Consider the following 22,157-nt stretch of genomic DNA (forward strand, 5'->3'; position numbering starts at 1 on the left):
AGAGAAGCAGTCGCCTCAGATCTTCTAAATACTAATGTCGTCTTTCTGCCATGTATGGTGCCACCACCAAAAAGCTGAATTTTGTTTATAACATTTAAATGCCTGGTATTCTGTACAGTTCAGCATGTCAGAATCCTTACTCAGGACAGCCTTGCACATGTTTGTACAAGGTCAAGGAAATCAGATTAGCAAATTAATGAATTACAGTACATGAAGAACCAAGCATTGTTCTTTACTTTTAATCAACAAGGCACTTTTTCCAAGTCACAGCTCTAAACATGTTTATGTCCAAAAAAAAAAGGAAGAAAAAATCCACAGCTATGAGACTGGTGCAGATTTTAATAATCCCAGAGTTATCAGAGGGGGAGTTATGGTATGAGAAGTCAAGCACAGAGGTAATTGGCATGAATGAGTGTTTTAAGATCAAACAGAATTGTTCTTCTGATCATGTGACCAAAATTCCTTCCTGGGAGATGGTGTCTTAACCAAAATAGGTGTCTTAAAATGCCTTTGTGTTTTGTCAGGCTAGGGCCATATGACTCTTAAATTGATTTAGGAGGAGTACCTGAAGACCAGAGTACTACACAGGATCACAGATAACAGAATCCTTTCCTTAGAGGATGTGTCTTGAACTCCAATTCCAGCATTTTGTCTAACAACAGCTCAAATAGCAGTATCAGGTTTTCATAAAGATTTGGGGTCACTCAGTACCATCCTGTGTTTAACAATGCATTAATATTTAAGTATACAGTCTTGAAGACTTTTAGCCCATGATAGTTCCTGGATGTGGGCTATTAGCTACAAAAACTCATCTACAAGTCTTCACTTCAGCAATTAAACAAAAGTACTATTTAGTCTTGCTGGATTTCTACATTAAAATCTGCTTTTTAAATTCCTTTCTCTGGAAATATGTATCCTTTTGTTTCAGCTCAACCACAAAAAAGGCTAGACTGAAAGAATACTGATGTCTTACATAATAGAATTTTTTCTCTATCTGATCTTTATTCTTTCTCGGCTGATTTTGCAAGTCATTTGAGGACACCTTAAAGTTACAGTGCTCTAAGAGATTGATACAGTGGCCACAGCTCCAATGTTATGCCTGGGGTCTGTGTAATATTAGCAAATACAAGGCATGACTACTGCATCTCTTTTGAACATGTTATGATCAGCATGTTATGGCTCATTCAGCCACATGCATAAAGTTTTACTCTGGTAATTACTGAATGATTACTATGCTCTGGTCAGTTTAAAGACATCATAGGCTGGGATCCACTGTGGGAAGAAAAGGTAATAGTCCATTCTTTAATCCCCTTCTAATGGCAGTAAAACTTTGCTGGGTTTTGATTTCATTGAGATATGGAAAAGAATGGGAGACAAGCTAGAGAATGGAATAAAACCATACTAAGAACAACACTCTTAGAGGAGATACAGGAGACTTTGAGATCTGTACCTGAACAGCAAATAAACAACAAAGAAGGACAGGGACTTATAACCAAAATATATATTTAGGTTGGAATAAAAGCCTTATTTCCTCAGCACAGCCTGACCAATATAGACCCTCCTCAGAGACAGGGAGAGCAGGTACCCAGGGAGACACACTGGTGAAGGTATTGATGTTCTTAGCCTAAGCTGCAGTTGTAGAAAGCCAGGCCTGAACACAGAGATATTACACAGGGCTCTTCTTTCAAACCCACTTCTATGGATTTTATGAATTAACATCACTTGACATTTGAAACATATTTTTAGGAATAATAAATGAGAATACAAAAGGAAATTATTAGAACAAGGGATAAAATTAAGAACTGAGAGTTGTACTCCACAGTTACTTTAAGCAGATTATGGAAACTCTGTTTCTCAATTTACTGATCTTGTACAATAAGGATAATCTTTATCCACAGGGTTTTGTGAATGGAATTTGTGAAGTGCTTTGAGGGTTTCTCCATGAAAGTCCTATAATCTGGAATTGAAAAGCTTTATTAAAATGTTTTAGTGAGTCTAAGAAGCAAGTAAAGCAAACATTAAAGCTGCAAAATTATGATTTAAAGCATCCATGTAGACTCATTAGTATGCTGAAAGTATTCTGAAGCAGTAGTTACAATGCACTAGTGTACATGGATTTCTGTAGGACTTCATGAAGTCATAACCAGTCCTAGCACTTTACCACACTGGACTTTCTTCTTTTTTAAAATATGTACTTAGAAATTGAATATGTAATTAGAAAGTTTATTAAAATGCAATGCATTCAGCAATGTAAATACTAAGTATCTTTTCTATTTAATGTCTCATTCTTCTACGACAGTATCATCATATTTAGCACTGATGAACTTTAAATTATCTTGAAAGATACAAAACCCTAAGTGTCTTAAATAATTAATATAATTTACTTTATAAGATTTAAAACTTGCAAAAAAGGTGCTACCAGTGTAACAGCTTATTATTTTGTGTTCCTGTTTTACAACATAGATAATTCTTATTGAAGATGCTTTGTATATTATGCCTATCAGTTGTGTGCTAGCTAGTTTGCTGAAAAACCAAACTGACACATTTTGCAAAACTCCCTTCTTTGAATCTTAATATAAACAATTAACAAGCTATAGTGTCTAAGCATTGTGTGAAGAATTACAGGGATAAAAAATCCATTGCCACACTAGGAACTTTTCTTCAGAGGTTACTTGCTTCATTTACAAGAAAAATGAAAATAGATTCCTGTGCATTCATCTGACTACATTTTCCAATTTCTGAGCAATTATGATTTTTTCTGCCCACCACCTCATGCAAGTACTGAGCACAACTGCGCCACTACACCTTCTGAGATAGCCCTGTGTTCCCAGAAGCTCACCCCGTGTCCTCTCTGCCAGTTCATGTGAGCCAGTTTCTGCAGCCTTGTAGCCATGGCAGCTACTGGTAGGCCTGAGAAAACAAGTCCTTGCAGAGGGCAGGATAAAGTCACATGGATTCAGCATACTATTAACTTAGTTATTCTGCAGCAGGTGGGAACCAACCTCTACCTCTCTGGTTGTGAAAGAGGACAAAAATCTTCCCTGCCCTGGGGATACAGGCTCTATTTCTACAGCTCTCACCCATGGATAAGGTGAAAAGGACCAGGCATCCTGCTGGACAGTAAACTGAACATGCCTTTGCCACAGAAAAGGCTGACAATATCCTGAGCTGCATTACAGTGCCAGGCTGAGGGAGGTGACCCTTGCAGGGCCCCCCAACAAAGGAGGGGAAATGATGCATCTGACTCCATCTTATCAGAAGACTCATTATACTATGTTATTTTATACTATATTACACTATAATACATTACATCTAAACTGAATCTGCCAAGCACTCAACTCTGCACACAACAGCCCAGAATCTCATGACTGTCAGCTGACAGACCCGCCTCACACACACACTTGGCCCTGATAGGCCTAGGAAACAAAACACCATCACTTTGGGTAAACAATTTCCATATTGCATTCTACTTTTGCACAAACACAGGCACAGCAAATGAGATAACAATATTCTTGGGAAGAATTGTGCCTTGCTTTGCTCTGTGAAGAGAAATGTGGGGCTACACCCCTCTGCTCAGCACTGGTGAGGCCCCACTTGGAGTGCTGTATCCAGTTAAGGGTTCCTCAGTACAAGAGGGACATGGACATGCTGGAAAGAGGTCAAGAAAGGACCACAAAGATGATTAAAGGTTTAGAGCATCTCTGTTATGAGGAAAGGCTGTTTAGCCTGGAGAAGAGGAGGTTTGAGGGGGATCTTATCAAATCTATATAAATGCTTGAAGGATGGTACAGAGAAGACACTGCCAGGCTCTTTTCATTGGGCGGTGACAAGATAAGAAAGAAGGAACACTTTTTACAGTGGGATGGCTGCACACTGGTACAGGAAGTTAAGGATTCTCCCATCTTGGAGGTATTAAAAGTCTCATTGGACATGGTTTAATAGGAGCCCTGCTTGAGCAGGGAGGTTGAACCAGATGAACTCCAGAGGGTCCTTCCAACCTCAGCCATTCTGTGATCTCTGTTCTGTGATTTTAATACAGATTTTCTGGCACAGACGAGAATTTGTCAACAAGCTTTTGAAGAGCTCTAGAAATGGTGTGCGAAGTTTTAAATGTTTGTTGTTGGATATACTCAATAATGTAACTAAAACCTTCAAATCAATAAAACCTTCAAACCAATAAAACCTCAACCTAAGAAATTGCTGAAACTACAGATGGGAGAAAGAAGGAAAGGAACTTTGCAAACAATTAATTCCCCTCATGTTAAAGGGAGAAATACAGGTTTACCAAAGCTCAGCTGAGCATTTTGGTGATCTCCTTCAATAGCCTCTTCTGTGGCTCTTAAACCAGATTTTAAATGAGCAAGGAATAGAAATCCCTCATAATACTCATTCTAAAATTAGAAACAAGGCTTAAGAACATGTTTCCACATCTAATGCACAGCCAGAGTATTTCATTATAGCAATCACAAAACATTTGAAGAGAGAGTGATTTGGGCCAGTGTTGAGCTAATTGAGGTGGAGTGCAGAATTTAGGAAATACTTGTTCCTTTTTCCTGCTGCTAAAATTAGAAAATCTTGGCATATTTTCAGGTCACAGACCAATTTGTGTCTTTGTTAGGTGTCCAAATGCATGAAATTGTACCAACACAAAAACAGTAAGAGTGAGAGAAGGATCCAAATTTAAAAGGAGAGATGGATCAAAGATACACTATCAAAATCATATCAAAGCTTCTTAGACCATGTTGAAAAAATAAGAGACAGGCAAAACAATTTTCAGTCAAAATTATCTGAGATTTCTGTAAGACAAATGTTTCTGTGAGAATAGTTCAAGTTATCTGAATAGGAACTTTTGAAGCTGTTTCAAATTCTGATAATTAAATATTTCTTTTACCCAAATTAACCTGTTTCTCACCCCTGTCCTGGGTACCTTCAATCTGCTCCACAATACTTAATTCCAATAAGGTGTTTTATTTCATTTTCCTCTAGGCCAATTTCCCCATAAGGGCTGCAGCTCTATTTATCTTTTTGCTGTATTAATCAACAGTGCTTTACCACAATATCATTTTCTCTGCTGAAGTGCAGTTTGGCCCTGCTTTACAGGTTTCTCCTCATTCTTCATTAGAGGTTAGAGGTTTTCTTTCTGTAGGAAATATCCAGATTACTTCTGAACCTTGTGGCACAACCTGGAGTCACATGGCTGGTGCATGGCTGGAGATCTGTCCTGAGCTAACTGAGCACTGTGTACCAGACCTTCAAGCCAACAAAGTAATTTGCAAAACACAGTTTACTGTTTAAATGAATCTAATTTTTTGCATTTCATCTTTTCCAATGAAGTCTGGAACAACTTCCCATGGAACAGGACTTCCTACTCTTACTCAGTTCTAATTTGGATCATGTGTGCCTAGAAAAATAAGTGAAAAAAAGGTTTTGGGGTGACTTTTTTGCTGTTTCAGCTCTGCACAGCTAGCACAGGATGCTGGTAGATGGGAACAGGATGAAACAGCCTCTTGGTCAGCCCATGGGGACAAATAAGAGGATCTGTGTTTACTGAGCTGCAGGACACCTCAGGTCTATGGCAGTGCTCAGCTTCTTTCTTGTTCCTGGTGCTGTGTGTGTCTCAGTCTGCAGCCCCAAATGGGTCTGAGCAATGGAAAGTCTCTGTTGTAGCATGGGAGCTGTGAGCTCATCCTCTCACCTTTGCTGCAACTATTCCCTTTGTGTGAAAAGTTTTTTGAGGATATGGGTAGTAGTGCAAGTAGCAGCTACACCCAAGACAACAAGGAAGAGTCTGTGCACCAGTCCTGTGCTTCCTGTGGAATCTCAACAGGAGGGGGGAATAATCTCCCACAGACCACCCCAAATCATCAAACCAGTAGGAACTGTACTTGCCATGCCAAGAGCCAGGCATCAAAGCTCAAGTGCTTACATATTCTATTAAGTGTTTTAATATTAGAGCAGGGAGACCAGAAAAACTGCAACCTTTTGGTTCCCTGAGGTCTCCTAAGGAAGGCCATGAGGGACAAAACACTGTATTTTTTCTTTTCTTTTCTACAATATTAAACCACTTAATAGAATATGTAAGCTCTTGAGCTTTGATGCTTGGTTCTTGGCATGCCAGAGGCTTTGTTACATGTTTCTACAGTAATTGAAAGAAATATCCATCTGTAGCAATTTCATTTTTTAGCAAGCTGAACAGATTCTTGGGAGGTAGGAGCTGCAAACATATGAAACGGAATAAAATAGTTTCTATCGAGCTCAATTCTCTTAGTTCTGCTTTTGAGGAAACAATCACAGAGGAGTGTTGTAGAGGAGCCCTGGAACCAGAGCTGACATATTCGCAATCTTGGTTCAAACAATGCTGTCTGCAGCCAGCCCTGGGGATGCTTACAAACCTGCCACACCATGTCAGCAGGCAGGGCTGGGGTTGTGCCACCAGACTCTGGGTGCAAGACAGCAGCTCCAATTATCCAGCTCAGACTTGTGAGTCACAACAACTGTTAACCAAATCTCACCCACCTTATCATGGTTCATCTTCCCCTCTTCTTATCCTTTACTCTGTTGTGGCTATATGATTTTGGGACAGTGATTTGTCTCCTGCCCTGTTTGCTCACATTGTGTCACAATGGGACCCTGATCTTGGTCCAGAAATACAGATGATGCTACATTACAACTGAAAAGCAACAGTCACAGGACAGCTATTCAAAAATCAATTAAAAAATTGGAAAATGGGATATCCTACAAGCAGAGGCGACCTTGGGGGAGTAGGATAAAAATGAAATGGAACCAAGAAAGAGCTTAGGAGAAATTTGTAAAGCCAGAACTTTGTAGACGCTTGGCAAGGTGCTGAACAGGGAAAATTTCTTTGAATAGCGGAGAATCAAGTTTCCACAGTGAGGTTTGTTATGGCCTTTGAGAGCTCAGAATTTTACAGCTTCAGCAGATGGACTTCACCCAGGTAATATGTTATTTTTTTGGAACCTAAGATGTGTGGTTAGCAGCACCCCCACCAACATCCTTCATTTCTGAAGTTGGCACTGTTTAGGGGATTGGCAACCAATTGCCTACGATGCATGCTCACAGCACTGTGACATCCTGACACAGAGAATCTCACCACTCTGGAGTGCTTCAGTAATACTTCCAATCTAAAGGCACAAAACTCCCCAAAAGTAAGGTTCATGCACTATCTTACCTTTCTGCTGAAAAGCAGCAGGGATTTGTTTGCTTTTGTTTGCCCTACACTAGTCTCATCTGAAATGTGTAGCTGCGGAGAAGAATTACAGTGAGATTCCTTTTCTTTCTGCCAGGTATTAGAGTGAGCTCAGTTGTGCATTTAGCTGGTCTCTCCAGGTAGCTGAGCACCTCAGGGCAAAGAGAGGTGCTGTAAGGCCAGCCTGTGAAATACATGAGATTTTAATTTACATTATGAACATCATAAGCCTTTGACTTTACAGCAGCCTCTAGAGAGAAAAGCCAGAGCATCTTTTCTAGGCAGGGATGATCCCAGCAATGTCAATTGAAATGTCAATTCAGAGCAAGTTGTTCTGCACAGCTCCTCATACTGTTTTATTATTTTATTGATCTAGTGAAAAAAATAGAATGGTAGAATTGGTTGGGTTGGAATGGCCCTTAAAGTTAACTGTGTTCCAAATCCTTTGCCAGGGGCAGAGACACCTTCTGCTAGACCAGGTGCTCAAAGTCCCATTCAACCTGGCCATGAACACATCCAGGGGTGGAACATTCTGGGCTCCTCTGGGCAATCTCTTCCAGTGCCTCACCACCCTCAGGAAAGTGCTTGAGCATTTTATGTGGCTGACATCCAGCCTGCAGTTGTCAATGTCACCAGAGAAATCACTGCAGAGCAGTACCATCCCCACAACTACCACAGCTTGATGACAAGGATGTTTAGACTTCCTTTCCTTATAATCTGCACCCCCACAATGACAAAACAAACAAATAAAAGAGAAAAATATTACCTCTAATCTGCAAAATGTAGGTTTATAATGTTCCATTACTCTGACAAACAGAAATCTACTTGCAGAACAGACTAAATGCATTTTTAAACCAAACGGCCTTTGCTCGCCATCTCCTTTGGGGCACAACCCTTTTTCCAGACTGTTCCCATCCACTCCAAATCCAAAGGGCTCACTCCAGTCTTTCTCTCCCCATGGAGGTCTGGCTGCTGTCTCTCACTGCCTCCTCAGCAGTCTGTTTGCAGGGTAAGTTCTTGGCTATTTGCTGCAACTCCTGTCTGCTCCCTTGCCTTGCCCTCCTGTCCCCTCCAGGCACAACCTCTCCACTTTCACCTGAAGGGCCTCCCTGACCCAGTGCCTCTCCTCGCAGGACACAACACAAAAGGAAAACAAGCAAATTAATCATTTCACAGGTGTCTTATAGCAAAGTGTCAGTGCTGACTAAAAAAGATTTGAGAATAGCTGTAAGTGTTCTGGCAAAAAGGAAAAAAAAAAGTAGAATGTGATCCTTGATAAAATGATGGAGGTCAGCAAACTGCAGCTAAAAATGGAGATAGCAATAAGATAAACACCAGCTGTTTTTTGAATCCTTCTGAAGTAATGTACGAGGTGAATTTCAGGTGTTTAAGAGGACATATGCAAAGTTCTTGGAAAACACACTGCTGTAAAGGAATATTAGAGGAAGAAGGAATATATATGGTTGTTGCCAGCCAGGATAAATTATTATTAATGTTTGCAATGGATGCCCAAATAGCAGGCACCAGAACAGTGCAATGGTTTGGCCTCAAAATGCCTCTAGACACCAAACTTTTTCACATAGCAAGATGTAAAAGGTCCAGTTTCTGTGTTTTGCATTAGTAGGGGGGAAGTGAATAGAGAAAGCTGACAGCTGCCAGATGGCACAGATAGCTCCACATTACCAAGTACATAAGTTTATGACAGAAGACTTGCAGTTTTGCAAGAGCTCAGCCTTCAGAAAGTACACCTAAAAGTTCATCTATTGTATAAATCAGGGTGACTGAACAAGGTTTTCAGCTTCCTCTGGAATACTCTTTATCTCTGGAATTTCGGGCCATCAGCTTCAATCCCTTGCTTCAGTGAATTCTGAATCCACATTACTGCCCTTCAATCCCCTCTCCCGGCTCCTGCAGTCCTCACAGCATCTCTTCAGGAGGTGTTGGAACTGCTTAGGGCTTACCTTGGTGGCTGTTTCTCCTTGTATCCTTTTCTCACATGTATGAATTCCTGATACCACCCAGGGCTGCCCTGAAAATGAAAATGCTGAACTGCCAATCCTGTAAAATGTGTTGGGTCACAGGAAAAGACACAGGATGTTGTTTTTTAATCTTGCTATCAGTTCATGGGATTTCTAATTTCATGCAGATTCCAGAGACAAATAGGAATATTTAAACTAGGCCCTTTACAAGGTACACTGAACTAATCTTAAGTAAAAGATGACAGATTCAAGGCTGAAGACTTCTGCGACCAGCTACAAGTGAAGATCCACAAATGTAACAGGGGAATGTAGTTTATCTGCATGCATCCTCCTTTCTGGGCATTTCTGCATGTAATTCTGCTCACCTGACTAGCTAGAGGACAAAATTTTATTGCTGCAAGTCATATTTCTTTTTTTGTAGAACCGGACAGAAGTAAAAGACTCTACATGCTGGTTAGTAGTAAGATGGGATAAGATGGAACCAGAAAATTTCCCCTCACATATAAAATCGACATATCCTTTAAAAAAGTCTGTAGTCTGGACACTTGTGCCCTTTTTGCTCTGGCTAAGTTTGTCCCAGTTGTTCTCCAGGTATGTGCGCATATGAAAAGAGTCTCAGCTCTGGGTTGGTTTTGAAGTTTCAACAACACAAACAGGGAAATCTGTTCTGTGTCATCAGTATTAGGCACTGAATTTGTATGTCTGCAGTAATTGCCAAAAGATTTCTCACCCCAGCTTTGTTGTGATTCTGATGTTCTCTAAATGTCAGTGAAATCAGATAACCGCCCCTTCGCTAAATAATGTCTGTCCTCTCCCTCTGTCCAGGGGACAAACATATTGCCAGGGACTTTTAAATAGAATGAAAGATGGGGAGTGCTGAAACAGCCACATGTACTTCAAATTCTTCTTATAAGAGTGGTTGTCATTAGCACAGAGTATTTTTGTTCATTGCATATGTACATTTTCTAAATAAAATTCCCAGTACTATTGCCCCTTTCTCAAAAAACCATCAGGCACTCAAACCCAAAGTTATAGCAAAAGAAAATTTTTATCTCTTTAGAAGGCAAAATAAATCATTCTTTGGGAACACTGCCAATCAGAGACTTGCTGCGAATGAAAAAAATTACACAACTATCACTGTGTTTGGATCAATGACACCTGTTTCTAGGTAGATTCAGTGCAACTGTTATGTGTGCAGATGTACACACAGATGATGCTGTTATTTATAGAAGGGTTCACAGCCCATTAGAAACCATCTTGTAAAAAAGCTGACTTTAATACCTCTGAAGATGCTTTTATGGGAGCTTCCAGATGCTTGGATAGTCAGCCAAATCTCTGGTCCACAAGAACAGGATGGAGATCTAAAAAAATCAGGTTGTGTTTTTAATTTTCTCCTGCAATATCTCTTGCATTTGGCACTGAAAGAAAACATAATAATTCAAGAGAACCAAAATCAGTCTGAGTTCAAAGGAAAGTTTCAGTTCAGTTTGTGGATGTCCAAACTGGCATCCTCTCCCTACAGGTGGTAAATGCAACTGATGTCTCTCATAATCTTTTCTATAAATAACATCAGCACAAAGGTTTGCAAGACAGGGTCCCAAGAGAATGAGAGTAGTTGATATTCTACTCTCATCTGAAAGAATGCAGTCTCGTTACTGACCTTCCTTTCTGGTAGCATTGTTAAGACTTTACCTATTAGTAAAAGAAATTGATTTTTTTGTGTAATTTTATAGACTTATTCTAGAAGAAAGGAAGCACTATCTGGACTTGATCCTATATAAGGAACTGAAATTAATGAGTGGACAAAAGACAGGTGCAGAACTGAGTTCTGATTGTGCAGTGTTCATGTGCATATCCAGAGATGCAGATGTATTTCTACCGTATTTTCATCCATTTACTATTCAGTACCATGACATGTTTTCATATAGATGCTGTACCTGAGCTCACCCCCTCTTTTGTTCCTTCAATGACCTTCTACAGAGCTGTTAAGCAATGAAGAGTGCTTTTTCTTCAGTAGTGCTCTGTTCCATCAACATTTGCTGCTTCCACGCAGTGAGAAATACACTTTCCTCCCAGCTTGCACAGTTTAAGTCTTATCACGTAGGTAGAAGCAGTCTATTGGCAGTCAAAACAGACATGTCTTACTTTGCATTTTTCATGATACCAATACCTGTGAACAGAAACTTCACAGATTTTCAGATTTAACTACTACTGGCTTAGTTTACTTTAAATGATAAGTTGTGGGAAAAGAGAAAAGGATAACTGAATGTGAATATGAGAAAGAACTGAGCTGTTTCTCTGGCCTTTTGCTGCCTGTCCCTTGGGTTCAGTAGGGCAGTTTTAGGGAGGAGGTTTTCAAGGAAGCTGAGTGACTCTGGAGCCCTCAGTCAGGCAGTCTGGGCAGCTGCAGTACCTGCAGGAGTGGAGTAGCTGACTGCACAGGCTGTGGCAGCAGAAATAGCACAGCTCCATCAAAGCACTGCTGTCCTGACCTAAAAACCCAGCTAGGGAATGAGTTCACAGCCACAGGGGCAGTGCTGAGCTGACACAGCTACCCTGCTCTCCCTATTCATGCTCTTCTGAAGACACAGCCTAACATCCAGCCTCCACTACATAGTGTATTTTATTTTATTTTATTTTATTTTATTTTATTTTATTTTATTTTATTTTATTTTATTTTATTTTATTTTATTTTATTTTATTTTATTTTATTTTAATGTTATTTTTTAATCTCATGTAATATTATTTTACTTTATTTTTTATTTCTTTACTCTAAGTTCCCCAGAGCTTCAGTGCTACGTAGGATTTAACACATCCAGCAAGGCACTAGAACAAAGGGCCATGCCCAGAAAAGTAATGAACACATGCTGTCATAACATGACAGTTAAAGTCACCTCCCTGCTCCTGTGAAACCTTCTGTTTCTTCAGCCTCCTCAGCACATATGCTTTACCAACTCAAACTCACTCCTGCACTGGTAAATACATATCATCAACTACCCTTTGACTATTTTATGCTAACAGAGTCTATGTCTCTGCTGGAAAACATAGCAAAATTTCATTTGGTTTAGTAAGCTTAGAGAGGGTTTACTCAGCTGTAAGCAATACCAGTGGTTGTTGTGCAGTGTGCTTTACCATCTGACCACAGACACCAAAGGAGTACACAAAAGAGAAAAACAGGAATTAAACTTCAGAAATTTAAAATCTTCACTCCGGAACAAATGTCTTTCAATAGGTCAGTAAGCACTAAGGAGAAGAGCAGTTTTAAGACAGTACACAGAGAGGTCAAGAGTGACTTTTTTCCATGGAGGACAGCTAATAGTTGCCTTACAACTGTTGTATAATTCATGGAGTTAACCAACCCCATGGAAAAGATGTGTCTCAAGGCTAAGGATCTATAAGTCTGGGACCTGACGGCAGAAATTAGAGCCAGATGGCAGGGCCTTGACAAGGCATAATTTCTTTAATTTTGAGAAAAATAAAAATAATTACCTCTCACAGAACTTCCAAAAGAATGAGGTAAAATTTGCTAATTGAAGCTTTTATTCTAAAAATATTTCAGTGATATTAAAGAAAGAAGGATCTCAGACCTGAATCCAGAATGAGAGTCAAAACTGGAGTGCAAACTAAAATGTGGTTTACATGTCAATCTTTGCCTAGACCATATATGTTTCTAATTGCTACAACCAAAAATAATATCTGTGTTTTTCATAGGAAGAGATCAAAACCTAAACCTGTGCTACAATCCAGCTTTGCTGTGACTGGTGACAAACCTTCAGCCTTCTTCCAGTCAAGAAACTTAGCTGTTCTGGAAAGATCAATAAAATGTTTGGCCATGGGCAGAGAGACATCCCATGAGAGCAAACATCAGATTGCTCAATGTCCCATCCAACCTGGCCATGAACACTCCAGGGGAGGGGAATCCACAACTTCTCTGAGCAACCTGAGCCAGTGCATCTCTATCCTCGCAGGGTATATATCCAAATATATATATCCTTATATCCAAACTAAATTTCCTCTCTTTCAGTTTGAACTCATTACTCCTTGTCCTTTAGCTACAGTTCCTGATGAGGAATCCCTCTCTGGCTTCTTCTGGGCCCAAAGAGGATGAAAAAGAGAAACACAGCAAGAGCAACCTACCTTTCATAATGCTGCATCAAAGAAAAGTTGGTACTTATTTTCTTTCTTTCTTTCTTTCTTTCTTTCTTTCTTTCTTTCTTTCTTTCTTTCTTTCTTTCTTTCTTTCTTTCTTTCTTTCTTTCTTTCTTTCTTTCTTTCTTTCTTTCTTTCTTTCTTTCTTCTCTTCTCTCTTCTCTTCTCTCTTTCTCTCTTTCTCTCTTTCTCTCTTTTCTCTTTCTCTCTTTCTCTCTTTCTCTCTTCTCTCTTCTCTCTTCTCTCTTTTTTCTCTCTTTTCTCTTTTTTCTCTCTTTTCTCTTTTTTCTCTCTTTTCTCTCTCTTCTCTTCTTTCCTTCCTCTTTCTTCTCCTTTCCTCTTTCTTCTCTCTTCTCTCTCTTTCTTCTCTTCTTTCCTCTCTTTCTCTTTCTCTCTCCTTTCCTCTTCTTTCCTCTTTCCTCCTCTTCTCCTTTCCTTTCTCTTCTTTCTCTTTCCTCCTTTCCTCTTCTCTTCTTCTCCTTTCTTTCCTTCCTTTTCCTCTTTCCTCTCCTTTCTTTCCTTCCTTTCCTTTCCTTCCTTTCCTCTTTCCTTTTCTTTCCTTTCTTCCTTTCCTTCTCCTTTCCTCTTTCCTTTCTCTTTCCTTTCCTCTTCCTTTCTCCTCTTTCTTTCTTCTCTTTCTCTTTCCTTTCTTCTTCCTTTCCTTTCCTTTCCTTCTTCCTTTCTTTCCTCTTCCTTTTCCCTTTCCTTCCTTCCTTTTCTCTTTCTTTCCTTCCTTTTCCTTTCTTTCTCTTTCTTCCTTTCCTTTCCTTTCCTCTTTCCTTTCTCTTCTTCCTCTTTTCCTTCCTCCTTTCCTTTCCTTTCCTTTCCTTTCCTTTCCTTTCCTTTCCTTTCCTTTCCTCTTCTTCTCTTCTTCTCTTCTCTTCTCTTCTCTTCTCTTCTCTTCTCTTCTCTTCTCTTCTCTTCTCTTCTCTTCTCTTCTCTTCTCTTCTCTTCTCTTCTCTTCTCTTCTCTTCTCTTCTCTTCTCTTCTCTTCTCTTCTCTTCTCTTCTCTTCTCTTCTCTTCTCTTCTCTTCTCTTCTCTTCTCTTCTTTTTAGCATGTACAAGAGTGTAATTCACCCCTCCTTTGGTGTTCCCTCATGTCAAAATGCTATCACAAAGTGCAGATTGATTCTGCAGAGTGGACCTGTTGAAAAATCCAGGAGTATTGGATTAGAATGGATAGAATGAAAGAATTGCTGGAGCCCTTCTCCAGCTGAACCTTTGGAACTGCACCAGCAGTGGTGTGCCAAGGCAAGACAAATTTGCCATAGGAGGGATGTGCAGTGCTTTGTGGAAGAACTAAACTTTCATATCCCAGCAACCATAAGACATCCTCACTGTACTTTGAGAAGAATGCAGCCTGTGAAATGAGAATGCAACCCTTGGCCCCCTGTGGCTCCCATTTCAGTTCTAATTTCAGAATAGCTTTATCTTGAAATTGTTATTCAGACACACACACACATGCAAAAACTGAATCAAACTGCAAATGTATTTTCTCACCACTTACCCTTTACACGAGCAAGGATCTCAGGCAGGCTTTGAATATACATTAGGAAGCTTTTCACTCTAACAATCTTACAAACCCCATTTCTGACACAGGAGCTAATTCAGAGTAAGGTTCTGAGGTCCATCACACCTCAGACTCAGGGAACCACATGCTCCTGCAGGATGACAGGACACTACAGCCAGCTGCATCCTGTAATCATGTGCAACTGGCAGCTCACAACCAACACAAGGCACTCTGACTTCACTGAAAGTGGAAGACAAAACAACTCCAATTATGTTTTTATTTGTTCCAGGTTGGGTATCTTCACATGGCCTGTAACCAGGGCAATTGAGGCAAAACAAGTTGTCTGTGAGGGAATGTATTTCAGCTAGAACTCTTAAGATGTTGCAAAGGTTGATCTCTGACCCGCAGGAGGTGTTCTGCTTTTAAAAAGCTTCACATTTACATGGAATCGTTGTTTCTAATAAAGATGGTATTTTCTTCCCTCATGCTTGTTGTTTTAACTATTGCATTAATAACTAGAAATTTATGACAGCCCAATAAACTCATGTCAAAAGGACATCAAGTCTGTATGTGCAGCCCTCAGAATAGTGCTGTTATGCTTCAACATGACTGTCAGATTATTATTTTTAAATAACAAGTAGAAGAGACTATATCTTCTCATCCTTGGAAACCAAGCTGTTTTTTTGCTGAGACTTAAAACAATATTAGTCTGAGCCAGAGACTAAGCATGGGAAAACTGAATGCTGATGATATTCATCAGGCATTGCTATTTCAGCCCTAGCCCAGGCTCATTGAAAGGATTGTCAGACGTGTTTCAGTGCAGGCAGGATTTACAGTATAAATGTCAACAAGACAACATAAACAGCAGTGAATAAGACTTGCTGGATGACTGGATGGAAATACTATAGTGTGTTGTGAATGCATTGTTAGTCATTGTGTTGTTTCTTTTTTTTTTCTTTTTTTTTTTCTGCAGGTTGTTTGCACTTATTATACTGAATATATACTCAGTATATACTTAATATTTGTTCTCAAAATCCAGAGTTCCCCCTTATCCCATAGCTGTAATTATCCTCCCCCAAAGACAGACATGCACACAGTAATCACTATCAGAGCTTTCACAAATACCTGTGCAAGAAGCAGCTATCACCCCTCTATTCATGGTTTCTATGTATAATATGGCAAGTGCACCATCTAGTCACAGCATTGCTCACTGCCACAGCCATAGCCTGCTAAAGCACCTTGCAAACATTCAAGCAAACACTGTCCATGTTCAAAGTGTTCCTTCTTTTTTTTTTTTTTTAATGTACAATCAGTTGGGTTCACTGGAACTTTAGGACAAATGTATTTCTGTAGAAAAAACATGAGTATTGATTGGGCAGAAGCTTGTGGGCAGCCTTAGCTGGAACTTCTCAGTGGAAACTCACTAATTTGCAAACTCAGCATTACCCACAAGAGACAGAACATATGTAAGTGTTTATTATGTGAATGCATCTGAAGACCTATTTAAGCTGATAGTTTAATGCTCCAACATTTGTACCACAGGCTTCAATAACATTTTGTCTCCTCTACATCAAGTCCTTCCAAAGACTGGGGAGAAGAAAGAACAGCAAGGAGTCCTTTTCAGCTACAATTGCTTTTTTGGAAGACTTACATCATGGTCCTACCCAAAGGAATGACACTATTTTTGCCCAAGTACAGGCACCATCAGGATACAAACAGACAGCTCTTCAACTACTTGGGTTAGTCTTTGCTGAATATCATTGAATTAAACTGCAAATATGTTTTCTTCCAACTTGGCCTTTTCATGTGAAAGGACCTCAGGCAGGCTGAATATCATATTTGATGAATACCATCAATCCCATTTCAGCCTCCTCACTTCTTGCCTCTGTTTAAACTGTGCAATGGATGGTGTTCACTCATCCATACCAGGATGTCCAATTCCTCACCATCTTGTAGTGGTCACACATGCCCTGCCGCCTGTAAGCAATTGGGTAGAGTATGGCAAATCTAAACAGCACATCTCAGGGGGAACAGAAGAAAGGAACAAAGCCTGAACTCCCTGCTTCTTGTAGCTATGCCACCTACTTAGATTTCCTCCCCTGCCTGAAGCTAGTCGCGCCTGCTAGAATGACAAGGACTTTGAGGACTTTCATTGTTTCCAGGTTAACTGGGTGGCCTTCATTCCTCTTCTGTCTTGGGATTCTGTGGAGACCATCCCACTGTTTTACTTCACATCCTCAAAGAAAATGCTTGGACTCACCATTCCATTGTCCCTTTAAACTAGGCTATTTCTCCATTTTCTTCTCCTTTTTTGTGTGCCTCTGCTAAGTAGAACATGAAGCCCTTTCCTAAAGTTGTTAGTGGATTATGGCTGCATCAATTTGGGCATGATCTTCCACTCTAAATGCTCTACCACCATTCTGTTTGTTTGCTTTTATCCATGCCACATTTGCTCTCAAAGACAGATGGATCTGAGACACTTGTGTGCATAATGTTAAAGAAGCTCCCTTTTCCCAGATCCATGCTTCTGGAAATGATGTCAATGGATATTATCACCTACTTAGGAACTGCAGGGAGTTACTGGAAAGCCATTTGCATGCCACAATTTTGTAACTTGGCCAACAGGGCTAACAATCTCTAACCTTTTCTCTGGAGAGGAAAAGTCTTGAGGCTGGGGGACAGCCTGAATTTTTTGCACCCTTTTTCACTCATCAGTACTGTTTTATTTTTTTTTAATGAAGATCATAACCGTAGGATAGAAAAATGAAAATCTCCAGCCAAGATCAATGCAGAATCTGTGCAGTAATGAGCAAAATATCAAAAGGACTGATATTCAAAAGGAAGACGACACCCCAAGGTACCAGCAGCAGTTTCATTGAAACTATTGGACAATTCCATCTTTCTGAAGGGGAGAACAGGGCTGGGCCTGCAGGCATCTGTGCAGAGCAAACCTGATAAAGCTGCAGCTTCTCCCTCTCAGCTCCCTCAACCTCACACGTGCTCTATAAAGCACAAACTGAGATCTCCCCTGCTGAGCTAATCTCTTAGAATATAACAGCCCTGCAGTTGTCTAAAGAAAAACTGCCTCAGACAGGGCTCCACATCAGACCTGGTCCTTCATGGCTCTTTCCCAACAGTAAGCCCACACGTGATCCTTTCGCTTTCATCTCTGGCTTCCAGGCAATCTTTGTTCTCTCTCAGCAAGGAGGCATCAAAAACTTTCTTGGGCTTAAAACTACAGGGACTACTCCAACACTCCCTGGAAACAGGCTGCCTTTCATATCTCCCAGCAATCCAGGCTCCCAGCCACCAGATCAGTCAGATCTCCTTAGTCCTCCAAGTCCCATTAGTTAGGAAGAAAAACAGGCACAGGTGAGAGTAGAGGCCTGAATCCCTTCAAAGCTTACATTTGCCCATGATAAAATGCAGGACTCATGTAATACTTCCAGTAATTTAAACACTGGAAAGTAGAATGGAATAACTCCAGGTTTATTTAGCCTTTTAAAATATTAACTATTTCTTGCTGGAAATATTGTAGATGCATAGCTCCCAGCAAGTTGTGATGTGCCTGCATCTGCTCTGGAAATATGAGTGAAGTTCTGTCCTTCAATTTGGTACAAAAAGATTTTTAAAAATTAAAGCACATATTTTCTCATTTCCAATTCGAGAACCTTAGAAAGCCAAAAAAGCAGACATGCAAATAAAAATCTCACCATACAGTGTGAGAAGCATAAGAATGGGTATTAGAATATTGATGAAGTTGTTGTGCATGCCCTTTTGGGTTAAAAATATATTCAAGCAAAATGAGAGAATCTAGGAGCATACCAGTACACCAAAATCTTTCCATTTAGCTGAATTTATATAAAATAATTTCTTGGTTATTCTTTCATTATTCCTAATTTCCTCTCAGTGACTTTTAATTTAAGCTACCTTCATTAGTGTAGTGTCCTTTATAAATCACAGAAGCCTAGAATGGTTTGGATTGAGGAGGACATTTAAGATCATCTAGTTCTACCTCCTGTACTGTGGTCAGGGACACAAATACGTTGCTCAAAGCCCCATCCAGCACTTGCCAACAGTGCCCTTGAACCCTTTAAAAGTACACAGTGTCTGCGTTTGGGCTACCAAAAGCCAAGGACAAGTTAGAAGGATGGCCAAATTCTACTTTCAGTTTAATTCCAAAGGATAACAGCAATTCTCTCAGGGGGAGCACTGCTGTCGTTCTCTGCTGATGCAGATGTGGTTTTGCTGTAGCTCACCATGTCAGAAGCAGTGGTTACCTAGAGGCAAAGGACTACTGACATGTTCTGGTCCTCTGTTTTTGCCATTTTTCCCATAACCAGTCACCAGGAGCGGGTTACAAACTTTACAATGTGAAACGCAAAGGGAGAGGTTTGAGGAGATTCCAACGGTTCTGTGTTCAAATGCTGCCATCAAGCGGGCAGACCAAGTAGAAGACTGGAACTAATAGTAAGGACATTGTTTTGAAAGACGAAAGTGGATGGAGAAACGAAGAATAAAACAGTATTTTTGCTCCAAGGTTCATGTTATAAAAACATTTTTGGTCTAGTAAAAATTTCTCACTAAGCCTGAATAATTCCCTCTTCTATATTATATCACTTCCATATTTTAGCCTCTTTGAAGTTGCTCAGACTTGACTTTGAGAGACCATGAAAATATAAGAAGGCTACTCTGTGACTGTAGAATTTGTCTCGATTGCTAGGGACAAGGATCACATTCTTCACTGTGTACCCATGGACTTCTCTGAGACCCCCAGATATAAGCTTCAGCACACCCATCTCAAGGATCTACAGGGGGCTGAAATGCAAGAAAAATTATCATTTTGAGTCTTAGAGTTAATAACCAAAAATTAATTAATTCAATGGTTCTTCAAATCCCAGATCAACAGTTCAGTTTATACTTGAAACTGAAATATTCCCCTTTACATGAAGTCTTAGTCCTCCTCTTGCAAAGTTTTAAAACAACCTTCACCATAATAATTTTAAAACGTACCTTTATCTCCTTCAAGAAAATTTAAAGAAACTTCAAAATATTACTTGATGTTAAAAAGGACAAAATTCCAGTACATTTTTCTGGGTTTCTCTCATTTAATGGCCACAGAGATGCAACAAAGCTGCCCTGTTTTGTGGACCTCAAGTGCTGAGTCCAATAAGGATTGAGCAACTAAAAGTCTTCTCTTAAGACATTTCTTCCACCTAAGCCAGGCATAACTGGATATTTTCCTAGGCTGTGTGAATTCCAGGAACACAGGACTTGTCCATGCCTTATTCACAAGAAATGCATAGTAAATGAGATGTGTTTTGGAAAATTCACAATGTATGTATAGTACATGTGCAATGATTTCATGTTCTCTGGATGCATACACATGTAGTTCTGCCAGGAAGGTTTTGTATTTATAAAAACAAAGAGCATGCCATATCTACAGCAAATTGTTTTGCCCTTCAGGCTGTGATAGTAAATAAATTTGCCAAGGCAAATTTGAGAACTTAAAGAGGAAATGACATAGCTGTGAAAAGCATTGTACTGGGCCAGTGCAAACTGCTCTGTTATTTTCAGGGATGGTTTGTATGTATTCCTGCAGCCAGGTCCTTAACACTGCTTCACTCTCAAAAGCTGAAGGACTGTTTTAAATAGAAATACTGTGGTCCACCTGGATCTAAATATTTGTTTGAAACAAACCCTCATGTTATCAACCTAGAAGAGCCAACTGGCTGGGCTGCTGTGGAAGTATCATCAGCAGATGGTTTAGCACTTACAGATGTAATCCTCATTGATCCGAAGCAATTGTTAGTTTATGGGCCAACATCAAGAATGGCAGTAAAAGGAAAAAAACATGTATGTATTCTTCTTGAGAATTCAGTGATTGTTTCTTCATATGTTCTACTTTTGCAGCAGACACACCTCTCCTCCACCATGGTGTTTTTCCCCCTCCCCGGAAGAAAACCAAACCAACATTCCTCTCCTCAAAAAACCCAAAACCAAAACTCACCCAAACAAGCTCAAAACAATCAAACCAAACTGGAAAAGCAAAAAGCATCCACAGCCTATCTCAAAAAACCAGATATTTGTGGAACATCCTTTTGTTTTTGGTTTGTTTTGTTGTTGTTGTTGTTGTTGTTGTTGTTGTTGTTAACACAGAGATTTAGATGGCTCAAAGGGAGGTGGTTAAAATAAAAGAAATTATAATAATATTTTGCCCCATGTGTTGGGGACAAGAAGGAGCTAATGCCCTTAACAAAATGTCCCATTGTCCTTACTCATTCCTCAGCCTACCTGTCCTTACTTATTTCTTGGTTTACGCAGGCAAAAAGGCAGGGATGTGAGTTTGAATTTCAGAGGCATTGTTGCTTGATTAAAGGAGAACATTCAGAAATCAAAATGTGAGACATGGGAACATAGGTTGGTACCATAGCAATGGGTATCATAGATATGTTGTTTTCTGTCCATTGATAAAAAATATGTGGAATTAACATAGAATTGACAAGGTATCAATGTTCTATCTTCTCTTTGCTCTTATGTCAGTGTTTATGCACAATGCTTATTTTAAACTTTTTGCTTTGGAGACCTATTGCAGGCTATTTATCCATAATATTTTTTATCATCCTAGCTGTCTGTCACTTGTGTGGTGATAAAGCTTTGGAGCTAATCACTACACCAACAGCAAAAATATGAGAAATAAACATACATGTTTAATTCTTTTCTGGAATGAAGAAGCTAAAGAAAGTCTATTTTCTCCAGACTTTCATGCTTAAGGTAACACATTTTACCTTTGGAGAAGGTAGCAGGACAATAGACCACCAACGATAGGAAGGATACTGAGTTGAAATCTACTCTTTTTCCATGCTGTGCAAATGATCCTTTCTCAAAAATGCTCTTCTGTCTACATATGGAGAAATGCACTGTGATGGAGGAACTGCCCACTGGGTCACCATGGCCAAATGAAAATTATAATAGTTTATAAATATGAATTACAACTTCCTAAGTTTTGTATGTTTAAAATACGAAGCTGTGTTACTTAAAGCCTCGTTCTCTTCTGGAGCAGACTGAGCTGTAAGAGTTAAGGAAGCCTCTGCTCAAAGGTGTGGGAAGGCGTACAGGCAGCTCAAGAATTTAACCACTGACTCCTAGCAGGTACCTAAAGTTATATTAGTTTTAAATCAAAGCTGCAAGATACCCAATGGAGTTATGCATGTTTCTGATTATTTCCAAATAAACTCTAATATATTTCTAATAATGCTAAAATGCACGATACTGAATTATATGTTTAAGACATATTAGTTTAAAAGAAGT

This window comes from Zonotrichia leucophrys, chromosome 5 (assembly GCF_028769735.1).
Source record: "Zonotrichia leucophrys gambelii isolate GWCS_2022_RI chromosome 5, RI_Zleu_2.0, whole genome shotgun sequence".
NCBI lineage: Eukaryota > Metazoa > Chordata > Aves > Passeriformes > Passerellidae > Zonotrichia > Zonotrichia leucophrys.